Below are 16,114 nucleotides of genomic sequence, written 5' to 3' on the forward strand. Positions count from 1 at the left end.
CTCTCCTCTGTCTCTCTGCACCGCCCCCCCCCCCACATGTCCCCTCGCTCTTTCTCTCACTCAGAATGAATAAATAAATAAAAAGTTATTAAAAAAGAAATCCAAGAGATGATAAAGCATGAATTCCTCTTAATATCTGAGAGTCTGGAAATGTGCTAGAGTAACACCCTCCTTCCCTCCTCACACTGGGTGGCTGCTGCAGATAGAAAAGTTGTAAAGGTGTATTTAGGCAGAGAGGGCTATATCAGTCAGGCCCTGGTCAGAACATTGAACCTCACTAGTTATTTTGAGATAGAGAATATAAGGAATCGTGTATATTGGAGAACTAAAAAGACAAAGAGGGAATGCTAAAGTATCTTGGACATAGTAACACAGGCAATCAGTGCCACCATGTTTAGGCCTTGGGGGACAAAGGGAATGGGTAGAATTATTAAAACTTGAAAACTCGGAGAGACCTTTAGTTGCTGGGATTTAGCCCTCTGAAGAGGAGGCATAGCTTAGCTGGTGCTAGTGTTTCAGGAACTCACAAGTAAAATCAGACCCGTGGGACCCTAAAGATAGTAAAAATATATCAGAAGTGATTTCAGCTGAACTATTTCACAAGAATTAAAGTTCTTCTGACTAAATCTGTATTACTCTCAGGCTGTTTTGTAATTTCTCATTGGAATGTATATAGAAAGTGTTTTAATTTTTGCATAGTTTTTAGACTTTATTTTGTTGGTTAGTTTGCTTATTGGTATCTTATCATTCACCTAACCATTGGTGAAGGAAAGCACATGAAAATGAATTTTCTGAATATAGGCCCATTAATGCAAAGGATTTTAGGCGCATGATTTCTGAAATCATGGAAAGTGAGTTGGTCAGAGCACACTTAGATACTTCCTTGAGTTACATTACATTTTGAAGTCTTTATAACTTTCACTTAATTGTGTAACTTCATTAGTTCAGAAAATGGGTCTGATATGCAAACAGCAAGAACAAGTGCTGCTGGATGCCGTCTTCATCAAAGCAGAGAAAGGACAGCGACGGCAACTGCCGAGCCAGATTCCCTGGGATAAGCCAGATTCTAGTGGCCTGCATTTTGACTGGGTGCAGTTACCTACCAGTACTTACACAGATTATGAGAAGAATGCTTTTCTATAGTTTTAGCTATTTTTGATTGCCCTACATAGATCTCAGAAGTAAATAATAGCTTCATGAAGAAAGGATTTTATCTTTACTCTTCAGTTGCTAAAAAATTTTTGCACTTTCATGTGTTTTGAGAATGAAATCTGTCCTAACTTTGAAGGTGTCACGTTTATTTAAAATGAACAATAGTTGGGGTGCTGGGTGGCTCCGGTGCATGGGTGCATTTTGATTCAGGTCTTAATCTCAGGGTCATGAGTTTAAGCCCTGCGTTGGAGCCTACTTAATAAATAAATAAAATGAACAACAGAGGGGTCCCTGGGTGGCTCAGTCAGTTAAGCTCCCAACTTCGGCTGGGGTCATGGTCTCACCGTTTGTGGGTTCGAGCCCCGCTCTGAGCTCCAACACAGAGCCTGGAGTCTGCTTTGGATTCTGTGTCTCTCTTTCTTTGCCCTCCCTCCCTTGCTTACACTCTATCTCTGTCTCTCTCTCTCTCTCTGAAAAATAAACATTAAAAAAATTAACAAAAAAATAAAATGAACAGAAAAATGACTCATATTTTATATATTTTCGGAGGTTTAAATTTTGTGACATTTGTGGCATCCATCCCAATATGATTCTTACATTTTATATCAACCATTGTTTTACAGCTTATTTGGTTATTAAACAAGAGGAAGTATGCTAACAGTGATATGGAAATGTTTAGTCAAGACTATAACTCCATCATTTAAGTCCTTGAAGCCAATATAACCACATGTGCAACCCTACAAATGGTATAACAATGATGGCATTAATACCATTAAGACCTCTTTATAATAAATTCATGACTAATGAAACATGGCATTATGGCATTTAGAAATTGACTTCAAATTTCTAATTATCTTACTTAGGATGCATATATTCATGAGCAGTAAACCTTGTTTCAGTGTGTTTAAATATGTAGGAACTCATATGTCTTTTCAAAATTACCTCCACTAATGAAAAAAGCTATAGCTTGAAATGCTGGATTCATTTACAGATATCTCACTGACATGGTTATCACAGACATCTTTTGACCAATTGAAAACATTAAACTTTTGGGTACATGGTCATCATTATATACAAAAGTGTGTACTAATTGTCCTTCTGTTGGCACTTTTGGGGACAAACAGTAGTCCCTTTGTATTATTATACAAATTATTTTAGATCTCTAAGGGAAAAGGTATTTTTCCATCACATAAGTTTAAAATGTAGTTACTAAGTAAGTTTTATATCATCGTCACAAGTACATAGGGAACAGATATGGAAAACTGTAACAGGTTTATATAAGTTAAAATGACATTGATAGAAAAATAGAAAAAGAGGGTAAAGGGAAGAGTCAGAGCTAAGAGGAGGATAAAGAAAGGATATAATGGGAAGAAGTACTTACATTATAAAGTTTGAGGGGGTACAGAATGACATAAGGAAAACCAAAGCAGGAACTTGTAGGAAAAATTGTAGCTACGTAAATTCAGTTGCTACTATAGGAAGAAATTGCTTTCAAATGAAGAAGCAGATGCATAGGAAGAAATCCCTTCTTTCGTCAGCCTTTCCAGTATCCTCTAGTACCTCCTGTTGGCAAACCCAGCAAAGAGCCATCTGACAAAGCACAAATATGGTTTGAAGATTCTCAGGTTTTGAGCTGGGATAATAAATTGCTTAAAATCTGGTACCTTTCAACCCTTAGACCACTTAGCATCCATATGTGTTTTCTACTCATGTTTGAATTTCCACATGATATTCCAAACAACTCTGTGTTTCTGCCTAATACAAACAACTATGCTTTGTATAACATAAGTTTTCTCACTCTCCAACATGAGGAGATACAAGTTTCCAACTGTGTTTATCTTCATTTTGGGCTAAATTTAGTCATAGTCCATCTAAATATTTTGTTATCTAAATGCTGTTATACAGTGTTAATGTGCAGTTTGATTGTTACATAAATACTAAATCATACCTTGTTAACTTAAAAAACTTTTAGAAAATAAAAAGGAGAAAGAGAAGAAGGAAGATTAAAATAGTTAACACATAGACACATACAAGGGAGAGAAGCGGAGAGATAGAAGGAAATTTATCTGAAGAGCTGCCACAGTCCTTATTTTTTAAATAGTCCAAGGCTGTAGGTGATACTTCTGACTTCCTTCTATTACTCTCTGCCTTTTTCCTTTGCTCTCAAGAAAAGTGTCAGTTGTTTAGGGTTCTTTACCTAATAGAAGACCAAACTTTCATTTTTGAAGGATGTGAATCCTTAACGACTCTTCCTTTTTTTGGTCGATGTGCTTTCTAACAATCTTACATTGGAGATAGAAGTATTAGAAGAATTGCAGAGAATGCCCTGATAAAGTTCTTCCTGTCCTCAGGAAGACAAGGGGGGGAGGGGCAAAGAATAAAGGAGATGCAGAATCTGAAGCAGGCTCCAGGCTCTGAGCTGTCAGCACACAGCCCAACTCCGGGCTCAAACGCAGAAACCGCGAGATCACGACCTGAGCTCAACGACTGAGCCACCGCGGCACCCCCACCATGTGTGCTCTCAAGGTCTTGTCTCTCAACTGGCAGGTACCTTAATTGAGTTTTCAACAAGCCCTTCTGATGTTCTTTTAGGTCAGATGATTTTAAGTGCTGAGAGTATGTTAGACCTAGTGAATTGTGTGAGCACAAGCCCGATGCTACATTTCTTTTACTGCAAAATGAGTTCCTTGATCATAAATAATGTCTAGAATACCATAACAGTAAATAAGCCATTCTCTAAGTCTAAGGAGGGCAGTATTGGTGAAAGAATTATTGGCAGGGAAGACAATTTCTTGTAATGACCTTAAGGATTTTGAGTCAAGGTTACTGGATTCTTCAAAGAGAGTAAGTGTTCTTTTTCTTCCTAGTCTCTCAAAGAGAGAATAGTTTATTTTTTGCAAGATTGACTTACTCTTTCTTAAATGTTTGTAAGGATTCCCTGTTAAAGCCTTCTAGACCTGAGATTTTACTTGTGGGAAGGTTTTAAAGAAAGGATTCAATTCCCTTATCTATTAACCCTGTGTTTCTGATGATTTGGCCTCTGGGGACCTTGGAGAAACTGCCCCTTCCAGGATTAGCCCGGAATGACTCTCCTCCAAATTTCCTTTCTTAGGCAAATTTACCAATCCAGAGCTCACCACCAACCGCCTTCTTTATGGAGGCCAATAGGGGCCATTATTCTCCTGCTTTAATCACCCAGGGACAGGTACCAGACAATAAGGGACAGCCCCCTAAGCCCATGAGCCTTCTGAAATTACTCAAACTAGCAAATCCTAAACCTGCATATCCTTTGTCACCATTCCTACTAGTGGAAACCACAGTAAAAACTCTCATCCATATTTTCCCCTTCCTGCCTCCCCACCAACCTTGGTGCTTCTTTGTGTGACCTCCTGTGGAATTGGGATCTGTGCATATAACAGACTTTGTTTTCAATGGTGGTCGGCTTTCAATCTGTTTACCTTGACCTACCTGAATAATAATAATCCTATTTTTAAACACCTTAATAGATTTTGGACTATGTATATTTTACATTTCTTCTTTTGGTTACTTTTATTAATTCAACTTTTAGAGAAATATATCCATTTCTTCCATATTGTCAAATATATTTGCTTAATCATAATATTGCCTTCTTTTTTATCTGTAGGATTTATAATGATGCTCCTTCCTTTCCCCTTGATATTGGTAATTTGTATTTTCCCCTCTTGCTTCCTTCCTTTTTTTCTGTAATAAATCCTATTAAAGGTTTATCGATATTTGTAATCATTTTTTTAAAGAAAAACTTCTGACTTTGTTGATTTTCTCTGTTCTAATACTCTGTTCTCTGTATTTTCTATTTCATTGATTATCTTTATAATTTTTCTTTGTGCTTTCCTTAGGTTTGATTTGTATTTCTTTTTCTAGTGTGTTGAAATGGAAGCTCAGTGATTTTCAGTTACTTTTTGATTATATATATATATATATATATATATATATATATAGGCAATAAATTTCCTTCATATACTGCTTAGTTATATGCCACACATTTTATATTGTTTTTAATTTTCACTTAGCTTAAAGTATTAATTCATATTTTAAATTTGATCTGTTTAGAAGAGTACTAATTTCTAATTACTTGTTATTATTTTAAACTTGCTTCCATTATGAAAAATAGAATATACTCAATTATTTCAAAATTAAACATACAAAGGCTTTCTCTATGGATCAGCATGTGATCAACTTTTTGTGTGTGTATGTGGAAGGAATCACTTTGTGATATCTCTAGAGTTCTCCTGAATGCATTAATAATACACACTATTTTATCTGCAGGCTCTCTCAATATCACGAGATAGAATTCATCCGGAGTTGCAGATTTAACTTTATTTGGAACATACTGATTATCTCTGATAATTACTTTTAAGCATTTTGAAATCTATTGTTATGAACCAATATACAAATTTTTAGTTTCAGTAGGAAAGCTATTTTTTGACAGAAAATATGGACATAAAATAGGAGGTTGGAAATTTTTTTCTCAGTCTTCTTTATAGTAAGCCTTTTATGAATATCATTAGTCAAGAATACTTTTTTAAAATCTTAATTTTAATTTGGACCAGTGTCACACATTTATTTAAGACCATTACTATGAGGTTGGTTTTCATTTGTCTTAACTTTAAACAGATTATTAATTTCTTAAAGGTAGATATTGTTTCATTGTTGTCCTTCCTGGTTTTATATCATACTGGGTACATACTAGGTTCTCAGCATATAGATATTTAAGGAAGAATATAAATGAGAAGATTCTCTTTTCTCTTATGAGCAGTACTTACCTCAAGGGAAGAATAATGTAATTATGAAAAATCTAATGAACCTAAAAAGGAAATGAAATCCTTATCAAATTGATACATAGTCTAAAAGAAACATTTGGTATTGTCTGCATAAAAGTTGAAAAAAGAGAAAGGTGAGAAAATGTACTTATCTTTTATGTTATACCTTGCATGTAGTTTAGTTGTGCTTTTGTGCCTATGTTTTCTGAAAGCCAAGGCTATTGGAGGTTATTTTATCCTCTGTATCAATATACCTTGTATGAATATAATTTTATTTATTTTATTTTTTAAAGGTTTATTGTTTAACAATTTTTTTTTTTTTAAGTAGGCTTCATGCCTAACGTGAGACTTGAACTCATGATGCTGAGACCAAGAGTTGGGTACTCCATTGACTGAGCCTGCCAGGCACCCTAGAATATACTTTATAAATATTAAATTTATTTTATTTATTTTCAAATGCTGCCATGTATCTAAACTTTTCACTCACTACGTTTTGAATTTTTCTTAGTTGGGTGAAATAAGTTTACATAAAAATAGAATATATGAAAGTCATTGTTTTCCAGTGTTCACTGTGTGTTCAGATTTTCTCAATTTGTTCTACTTACAAAATCCTTACTTGACCTAGCACTTTATTTTCTTGGTAACCTATCCCATTTTACTTTCTTTAACTTAGTATAGGGTGCTAACTTTTTTCCATAGGGTTGGCGAACCACCATTTCAGTGGTTCTAATTGGGCTTCAGAGAATCATCAGTTTAGTTGTGTTTGCCCTGAATATAATTTCAAGGAATATATGATGAGCATCAGTTTAGCTTGAGATAAGAATTTGCTCTCAGATAGAGATTACTGTGAAAATAGCCATATAGGGGGAGGTTTTCTTGTTTGTTGGTATCAATTATTATTTATATTTAGGTTTAGATAAATCATTTCAATGAATTATCTTTCATGTGTAGATCCAGATGTTATAACTGTTATAAATTTGGGGGATTTATTTTTAGTAACTGTTCTAAAGTATAGTTGATTTGAGCTTCAATATCCTCAGGATTTGCAATTATAATTTTGTTATTTTTGATTAAAATAAACACAAATCAGGAAGCAAACCTAAAAATTATATTATTGTAAATGTTAAAATTTATGTTCAACTTGTTCATTTAAATTTGCCTATTAAATTTAAAATATTCAGACTTAAATTTCAAACTTAGCATGAAATTGTATAGAAAAATTTGGGGTTTGTGTATGCACTAAATGTTTTAAAATTTGAAATCCATTGATTCTGTCTGGTATTTGTTACATTTAAAAACACGATGATGATGGGGCGCCTGGGTGGCGCAGTCGGTTAAGCGGCCGACTTCAGCCAGGTCACGATCTCGCGGTCCGTGAGTTCGAGCCCCGCGTCAGGCTCTGGGCTGATAGCTCAGAGCCTGGAGCCTGTTTCTGATTCTGTGTCTCCCTCTCTCTCTGCCCCTCCCCCGTTCATGCTCTGTCTCTCTCTGTCCCAAAAATAAATAAACGTTGAAAAAAAAAATTTGAAAAAAACACGATGATGCCCCTATATTGAATGAAGATTATTATTTAATCCATCATATGTAGGTTTATGGTCCAATATTAGTCACGCTTGAGAATAGTAAACACTTGGAATTACCTTTTATATGCATTATAATCTTAATTGAGAGTTTAAAACTATAGTCCCATCATTACAAATATCAAAGAGTAGTAGCTGTTCTATAATTCAAGGACACAGTGGGTCACTTATGTCTGCCTTGACCTCAGATATATGTTCAACTGCCTGTCTGACATTTCCACTTAGATTCTAATTGGTATTTTTTTATTTTAATGCATCCAAATACAATTAATTCTTGTAACTTCTTCATTTGCTCTAATTACAGACAGATAGTATGTTAAGTATGGTAAAACACAACTCAAGTGATGAAGTTAGGCAGACAAAATTTTTGAAGGAAGTAAACTTTCAGTGGGCTCTTAAAGTTAATTAATTTAGTGAATGAGAGAGATGAAGAAGAAAAGACAAATTTGTTAACTTCCCAGGGCAGCTATTTATTCTCTTTCATTTCGTGTTTCTGTTTTTGTCATGACTATCTGGATTTTCACTGAAGCTTAAATTGCTCAAATTCTCTTAGGATGAAGGTTATTTTTAACATCATTTAAAATGTGTTGCCAATATTCTTGGAAGGTACACACTAGTGTGAATTTATTTTGCCAAAACAGTTATTATTGGAAGCTATTAGGTCTTTCAAACTTTATTATAAAGGTACCCCTTTCCTCTTTACAATTGTTGGATCATTATTATAACTAGATTTCTTCATTTGCTAGTAGATCCAAAATTATATGCCAACTAGTAAGACCAGTGTTTTTCAGTCCTGGCTTGGAAAGCTTCATAGAATCAGCTAGAGAGCTTTAAAAAAATGCCCATGTCAAGTCCTCGTTTCTAGATATTATGAATTAATAATAATAATTAATTAATTATTAATTGTGGAGTGGGGTTCATATATCTATATTTTTTAAAGTTCTCAGACAATGTTAAGACAATGACATGTTTGAAAACTGAGTTAGAATGTCCTATAATTAATTTATACTAAGTTTTACTCAATATTAGATCTCCCTTTCTTTCTAATTAGTTTAATTTCAAGCACTTATCCAGTTTGTCTTTCATTTGTTCATTCATTCATTCATTTAGCATATGCTTACTACGGTTTAACATGTGCAGTTCTAGGTGCTAGGAACATAGTGGTGGAAAAGACATGCAAAATCTTTGTCTTCATAGAAATACTATTTTAGTGCAGAGGGGAAAGGAGGCCATAAGTAAAAAAATTAAATAAACATGACTTTTTTTTCTGTTGGTGTTATGAGTCAGGAAGGAAATATACAAGTTCTGTGAAAGAGAGACATGACAGAGATATGGGGTGGGTTGATGCTCCCAGAAGTTTACCCTGATAAAATGGCATTAAGATTCTAAATGAGAAACCAATGGTGAGAAGAGGCTAAGTAAGATTGATTCAGACAGGAGGAGCTTATAGCACCAGAGCCCTGAGGAGGAAAAGACTTGATGTATTTGAGGAACAGAAAGGAAATGAGATGGATGACTTTCAGATGAGAAAAATCAGTTCTTATTTGAATTGATGTTCCTCTGACGGTAATGTATATTTCTCTCTGATTTATTTCAAGATTTTTTTTTTGGTTTGTTTTACTTCTCAGCAATTTGATTTTGATGTTTCTGGGTATAGATTTACTTAGGTTTGTCTTGTCTGAGGTTCTTGAATCTGTGGGGTTTATATCTTTTGTCAAATTGGGGGAATTTTTAGCCATTATTTCTTCAAATATATATACATTTTAACCCTATACTCTTTCTTCTTTCCTTTTGAATCGATATAAATTTTAGACTTTTTGGTATTTTCCCACAGATCCCTAAGGCTCTGTTAATTCTTTTAAAGTCTCTTTCCTGTCTGTTCTCATTTGGATAATTTCTACTGATCTATCTTTAAGTTGACTGATTCTTTCTTTTGTCATCTCCGTTCTGCCATTTAGCTCATCTAGTGAAATTAAAAAAAAAATTGTTAATTGTATTTTCCATTCTAAAGTTGTCATTTAGTTTTTCTTTGTATACTCTAGATACTAAGAATTTTTAATTTTCCATTTGTTTAAGACTGTTATAATTGTTTGTTGGTACTTTTGTATGATGTCTGTTTTTAGGTCCCTGTCAGATAATTCCAGCATTTGTTTCATTTTGGTGTTGTCCTCTCTTGATTATTTTTTCTCATTTGAGTTGAGATTTTCTTTTCCTTCATACGATGAGTAATGTTGGATTGTGTCCCGGACATTTGCAGTATTATGTTATGAAATTCTGGTTCCTACTTAAATCTATTTTAACAGATAGTCAATTTATTTGGGTTTAGGGCACACATCCTGGACCATTTTTGTGGGCTATAGTTCAAATGTCAATTTAGTACTTAAAATCTTTGCACTGCTATTTTGTTCTATCTTGTTTGTATGCTACCCAGTGGCCAGTTTGAAACTTGGACAGTATTTCACATGACATTTCAGTTCTCAGAGCTTTTACTTTGTTAATTTGATTCTGGTTTCACCCATGAGCCAATTGGAGGTATACCAAAAACTTCATATACAGATATAAATAATTCCTTTCTTCAGCTTCCTCTTTTCTATAATCTACTCCTCTCCTGACACTCTCTAGCTGGAAGGAGGTAAGGTGCTACCTTTTTGTTGTCATGCTTAGTATAGAGTAGAATTGGGTCAAGGCTCTGCCCTGTAGTTTCTGCATCATCAGGTGGGGAGTGGGAGAGTGCACTTCATTAGTACAGCACATACATGGTTAATAAGGCTCTGCTCCATAGTGTCCACAACACCTGGTGGTGGAGAAGCAGGGTGCAGACTGTTTAGCAGTGTTTCTATGGAGTAGGATGACTATAGTCAAAAGTCCTACAGGGATTTCTTCCTGGTTCTTTGGCTAGACAGAACAGGCATTTCTTGAGACTGGTTTTCTTTTCTTTTCTTTTCTTTTCTTTTCTTTTCTTTTCTTTTCTTTTCTTTTTTTTTTTTTTTTTTTCTTTTCTTTCTTTTCTTCTTTCTCTTCTCTTCTCTTCTCTTCTCTTCTCTTCTCTTCTCTTCTCTTCCCTTCCCTTCCCTTCCCTTTTATTTTCCTTTCCCTTTTCTTTTTCCTTTTCTCTTTTTCTCTTTTTCTCCTTTTCCCTTTCCCTTTGCTTTCCTTTGCTTTCCTTTGCTTTCCTTTGCTTTGCTTTCCTTTCCTTTCCTTTCCTTTCCTTTCCTTTGCTTTGCTTTCCTTTCCTTTCCTTTTCTTTCCTTTTCTTTCCTTTCCTTTCCTTTTTCCTGTTTCAATTGCCATTTCCAGGGTGTGGGCTACTCTTGTGTCTAGGCTAGGATGTATAGGAGGAAAAAAAAATTAGGGAGTTAAGTGAATTAATTGTCAGGTCTTCCCTTGAGTCCTGAGGATCTTAGTCTACTCTATTTTCTCTGCTCTTCAGGGGCTTCTGATAGCTATATTTGATCCAGGATTTTAGTTGTAACTTACAGGATTAGGGTAGAATGTGCTTATGCCATTTTGTCTGGAACTGGAAGTCGCCTACTTAGTTTTCATAGCTTTTAGTTACCTGCTCTATGTATTCTGTCTAGGGTTTTTATTTATTTTTGAAAAAAAATTTTAACATTTATTCATTTTTGATAGAGACAGAGTGCAAACAGGGGAGAGGCAGAGAGAGAGGGAGACACAGAATCTGAAGCAGGCTCCAGGCTCTGAGCTGTTAGCACAGAGCCCGATGTGGGGCCTGAACTCACGAACCATGAGATCATGACCTGAATCCAAGTTGGATGCCTGACCAACTGAACTACCCAGACGCCCCTGTCTAGGGTCTTTAGATGGATTCAGCAGGAGAGGCAGGATGGATTATGTGTTTTCTATTTTTACTGGAGCTAAAACTCCCGTGTTTTTTTTTTTTTTTTTAGTGCTAAAATATAAGTATCTTTAAAAAAATTTATTTTCCAATGATTTGTTCTAATATTTAGAATATATAATGCATACAATGACCTTATATACACTGATTTTGAGAAATTCACCCATTTATTCTAATAGTTTATAGTATACTTCAGATTATTTACATGCAAAACCATATAATCTATGGAAAATGACTTTGCAATCACTGATGGTGATGATGATAATGATGAAGATGATTATCATGTTTTAGTGACTGGCACTGGTGCCAGCAAATGTTGAATAAAACTGGTGAGAATGAACATCTTTATTTTGTTTCTGGGAGAACATTTCAGTATTTCACTATGTTGTGTAATGTGAACAGTAATTAAAAAATAGTCTTCATCATTTAAAGAAGTCCTGTTTCTATTTGCTAAGAGTTTATATTGGGAATATGTACTGAATATTATTTTTTACATATATTGGCATATTTATGATATTTCTTCTTTATTCTCTTATTTAGTAAATTACACTGATTACTTTTTGAATATGAAATTAATTTTTGCATATGTTGAATCGCTCCATCTGTTTATGATGTAATATCCTTTTTATATGTTATAACACTTTACTTGCTAATATATTTTTTTAGGACTTATGCTTCTGTATCCATGGCTTAAATTAGTATTTGTTTTATTTTTAATGATTTTATTAGGCTTTAATATCATGGTTATGGTTACCTCATAAATTAATTTGGTAACGATTGCCTCATTTCTTATTTCCCAGTTGAATTTGTGTAGGATTGGTATTTTTCCTTAAATATTTCTTGGAATTCAGTGGTGAAACCATCTCAGATTAGAATTTTTTGAGATAGTTTTTAATAACATATTAAATTCCTGTAGTATATTTAGGGACTATTTTTCTATTTTTTTCCTGCACTGTTTTTTTTCCCCATTATATTGGTTGGTCAGTCTTGCTAGATTTTTAAAATCAATATTATTGATCTTTTCAAATAAACATTTTGTGACTTTGTTGATTTTCTATTTTGTATTTATTACTCTTGCTGTCTTTTAAAAAACTTTCCACTTTAGGTTTAATTAAGCTGTTTTTTTTCCCTAGAATTTTAATTGGATGCTTAGATTTTTGATTTTGGTTATTCTCCATAAAGTTCCCTGTAAGCCCCATGTTAGCTGCATTCAACAGATTTTGATACATCATATTTTCATTACCATTTACTTTAAAATATTTTCTTACTTCCATTATAATTTGTTCTTTGACATGTCAACTTGGAAATAAAGAGCCGCAAAGAGAGGCAACTGAGCATTTATTTGGTATTAAAGAATTTGAATTTGGGGAGCACATATTTTGGTAAAAAACCCAAGTAGTATTTTCTCTTGTAGGGCAAAAGCAAGGATTTTTTATGAGAAAAAAGAAGGGGAGCCATTACATGGTTTGAAGAAAAGAAAAAACTTTTTCTATGGGTGTTAAGAAGCTAAACTAGTCTGGGTTATAGATTGGTTGACTAACTGATTGTATCTTCAGAAAGTCCACAACTACCAGTATTGTAATCAGGATGTCCATTATCCTGCTGACTTCTTACAACTGCTTATAACAACTGATGTTTTGACCAATGCAAGGGTTTTGGCCCAATTCAAACAGAGATGAGTGAGGCAGTTTCTCTGCAGTCGTCACTCTGTATCCATTTTGAAATGGCTCCAGTCATGTCAATTTTTCACATATCCAGTGGATTTTTATTTATTTATTTTATTTATTTATTTATTTTTTTTTAATTTTTTTTTTCAACGTTTATTTATTTTTGGGACAGAGAGAGACAGAGCATGAATGGGGGAGGGGCAGAGAGAGAGGGAGACACAGAATCGGAAACAGGCTCCAGGCTCTGAGCCATCAGCCCAGAGCCCGTCGCGGGGCTCGAACTCACGGACCGCAAGATCGTGACCTGGCTGAAGTCGGACGCTTAACTGACTGCGCCACCCAGGCGCCCCTCCAGTGGATTTTTAGAATTGTATTGTTTAATTTCCAAACACTTATGGATTTACTAGATATTATCTTTTTCTGGATTCCTGGCTTATTTCACTGTAGTCAAAAATACAATCTATATAATTTAAATCCTGAAAACAATTTGACTTGTTTTATAGAATATCATATGGCATATTTTGGTAGCTGTTCCACGTATATTTGAAAAGAATGTATATTCTGCTGTTATTAGGTAAGTGTTCTAGATATGTCAATCACTTGACATTTGTTAATTGTGCTATTCAGCTCTTCCATATTTTTAAGCTTTTTTTCCTGCTTGTTCTATATATACTTATTTAAAACAAAGACAGTTATTTTAAAATCTTGAACTTGCAATGTGGATATTTATTGTTTCTTTTAATATTGCTTGTTTTTGCAGAATCACAGCAAAATGAAGATTATTTTTAATTCTTCATTCATCCTTTAAAAAGTAATTCTCTCCTTTCCTCTTATTTCCCATTACATGAATAATATGTAAAAATGTAATTCGGTTATAAAAATGCCAGATTTTGCTCACCATTTCTCTTCTACCCCATACTTTTTCTGAACTTTAAAATTTCCATTTATCTGGGGATGCCTGGGTGGCTCAGTTGGTTAAGCATCGGATTCCTGGTTTCAGCTCAGGTCATGATCTCATGGTTTTGTGGGTTCAGCCCACTTCAGGCTCTGAGCTGGCAGCAGGAAACCTGCGAGGGATTCTGTCTTTCCTTCTCGCTCTCTGCCCCTCCCCCACTCATGCAGTCTCTGTCTCACTTAAAATAAAGTTTAAAAAAATTAAAATTTGCAATTATCTGCATCTTGATAAGTAAAGAATACAGATCATTGCATTCAAGTTGTTCTCAATTTAATAATTGAAGAATTTAATCTGTAACTTAAATTCATGAGTCTCATGAATTCATTAGTCTCATGAAAAACTAAATGCCTTGCCATGGAGATTATATTAAGCAAGGGATAAATGATGGTTTCTATTATTCCTACCTAGTTATATAATTCTTTTTTGTGAATCAAACAACTGTGGTAGTGTTACCTTATATGAAAACATATCAGTATGTATTGTAAACATTAGAATACCATACTGTTGACATTTACCCAAAGAACATTCACAAAGATTTAGTGATTAAACATTGAATTTTTGGAAAAGAGAAATGTAGAAGTTTAAGTTTTTGAATGAAGTGAAGGATTTTTTTTTGACAGTGGGTTAACAAAAAGTACTTTCTTTCTTTTTTCCAAGTTCTTATTTATATTCCAGTTAGTTAACATACAGTGTAATATTAATTTCAGGTATAGAATTTCATGATTCACTACTTATATACAACAAATACCCAGAGCTCGTCATAAATGTCCACCTTAACACCCATCACCTATTTAACCCATCCCTCCTCCTACCTCTCCTCCAGTAACCATCAGTTTGTTCTCTATAGTTAAGTGTCTGTTTCCTGGTTTCTCTCTCTCTCTCTCTCCTTCCCCTATGTTCATTTTTTTGTTTCCTAAATTCCACATGTGAACAAAATCATCTGGTATTTGTCTTTCTCTTACTTATTTTGGTTAGTATGATACTCTCTAGCTCCATCCATGTCATGAAAGATTTGTTTCAAGTTTTCATTTCTCTTAGTATTTCTATTAATTCTGTAATTGAGACAACTTGTTGGTCTAATAAATTTTTTTTTATTTATAAAAGAAATACATAATTGAAAAAGTTTTTGAAAACAAAAATGGAGAAAAAAGAAAAGTTTATGCAGTCTACCATCTAACAATAGCAACTGTTAATGGTTTGTTGAACTTTTCTTTCATTGTAATAATAATAAAATGATTTTTTGCAGTTTTCTTCAAGACTATTATAAATATTTTATGATTTAAAGCATTTTGACTACCATTACTTAATGAATAGAAAATGTAGACTCTTTCACTTGTTGTGAGGAATGCATTACTAAGGATGCCCTATAATTTAAGTCTCATTAAATTAACGATTTTCACATAGGAATAAATATACAGTTATGGGTACATATTCAGGGACCATCCACTGTAACTTAAGAACAGATTACGGGCACTGATTTTGTAGTCATATCACCCACAGGTGGTTGTTTTTGTTTTGCTTTTTATTTTATTTTATTTTTTATTTTTTATTTTTTTTGCTTTTTACTTTATTTATTTATTTATTTATTTTAATAAACTAACTTTTTTTTTATTATATGAAATTTATTGTCAAATTGGTTTCCATACAACACCCAGTGCTCATCCCAAAAGGTGCCCTCCTCAATACCCATCACCCACCCTCTCCTCCCTCCCACTCCACATCAACCCTCAGTTTGTTCTCAGTTTTTTAACAGTCTCTTATGCTTTGGCTCTCTCCCACTCTAACCTCTTTTTTTTTTTTTTTTTTTCTTTTTTCCTCCCCCTCCCCCATGGGTTCCTGTTAAGTTTCTCAGGATCCACATAAGAGTGAAACCATATGGTATCTGTCTTTCTCTGTATGGCTTATTTCACTTAGCATCACACTCTCCAGTTCCATCCACGTTGCTACAAAAGGCCATATTTCATTTTTTCTCATTGCCACGTAGTATTCCATTGTGTATATAAACCACAATTTCTTTATCCATTCATCAGTTGATGGACATTTAGGCTCTTTCCATAATTTGGCTATTGTTGAGAGTGCTGCTATGAACATTGGGGTACAAGTGC

General features: G+C 34.0%; 1 protein-coding gene across 1 annotated transcript in view; it reads left to right on the forward strand.

Moving 5' to 3' along the window:
• STPG2 (sperm tail PG-rich repeat containing 2) overlaps window positions 1–16,114 on the forward strand; it is a 431,309-nt gene that overhangs the window by 40,775 nt on the left and 374,420 nt on the right. The gene's annotated exons all lie outside the window — the stretch shown is intronic.

Source organism: Leopardus geoffroyi, chromosome B1 (genome assembly GCF_018350155.1).
Source record: "Leopardus geoffroyi isolate Oge1 chromosome B1, O.geoffroyi_Oge1_pat1.0, whole genome shotgun sequence".
NCBI classification, from domain to species: Eukaryota; Metazoa; Chordata; class Mammalia; order Carnivora; family Felidae; genus Leopardus; species Leopardus geoffroyi.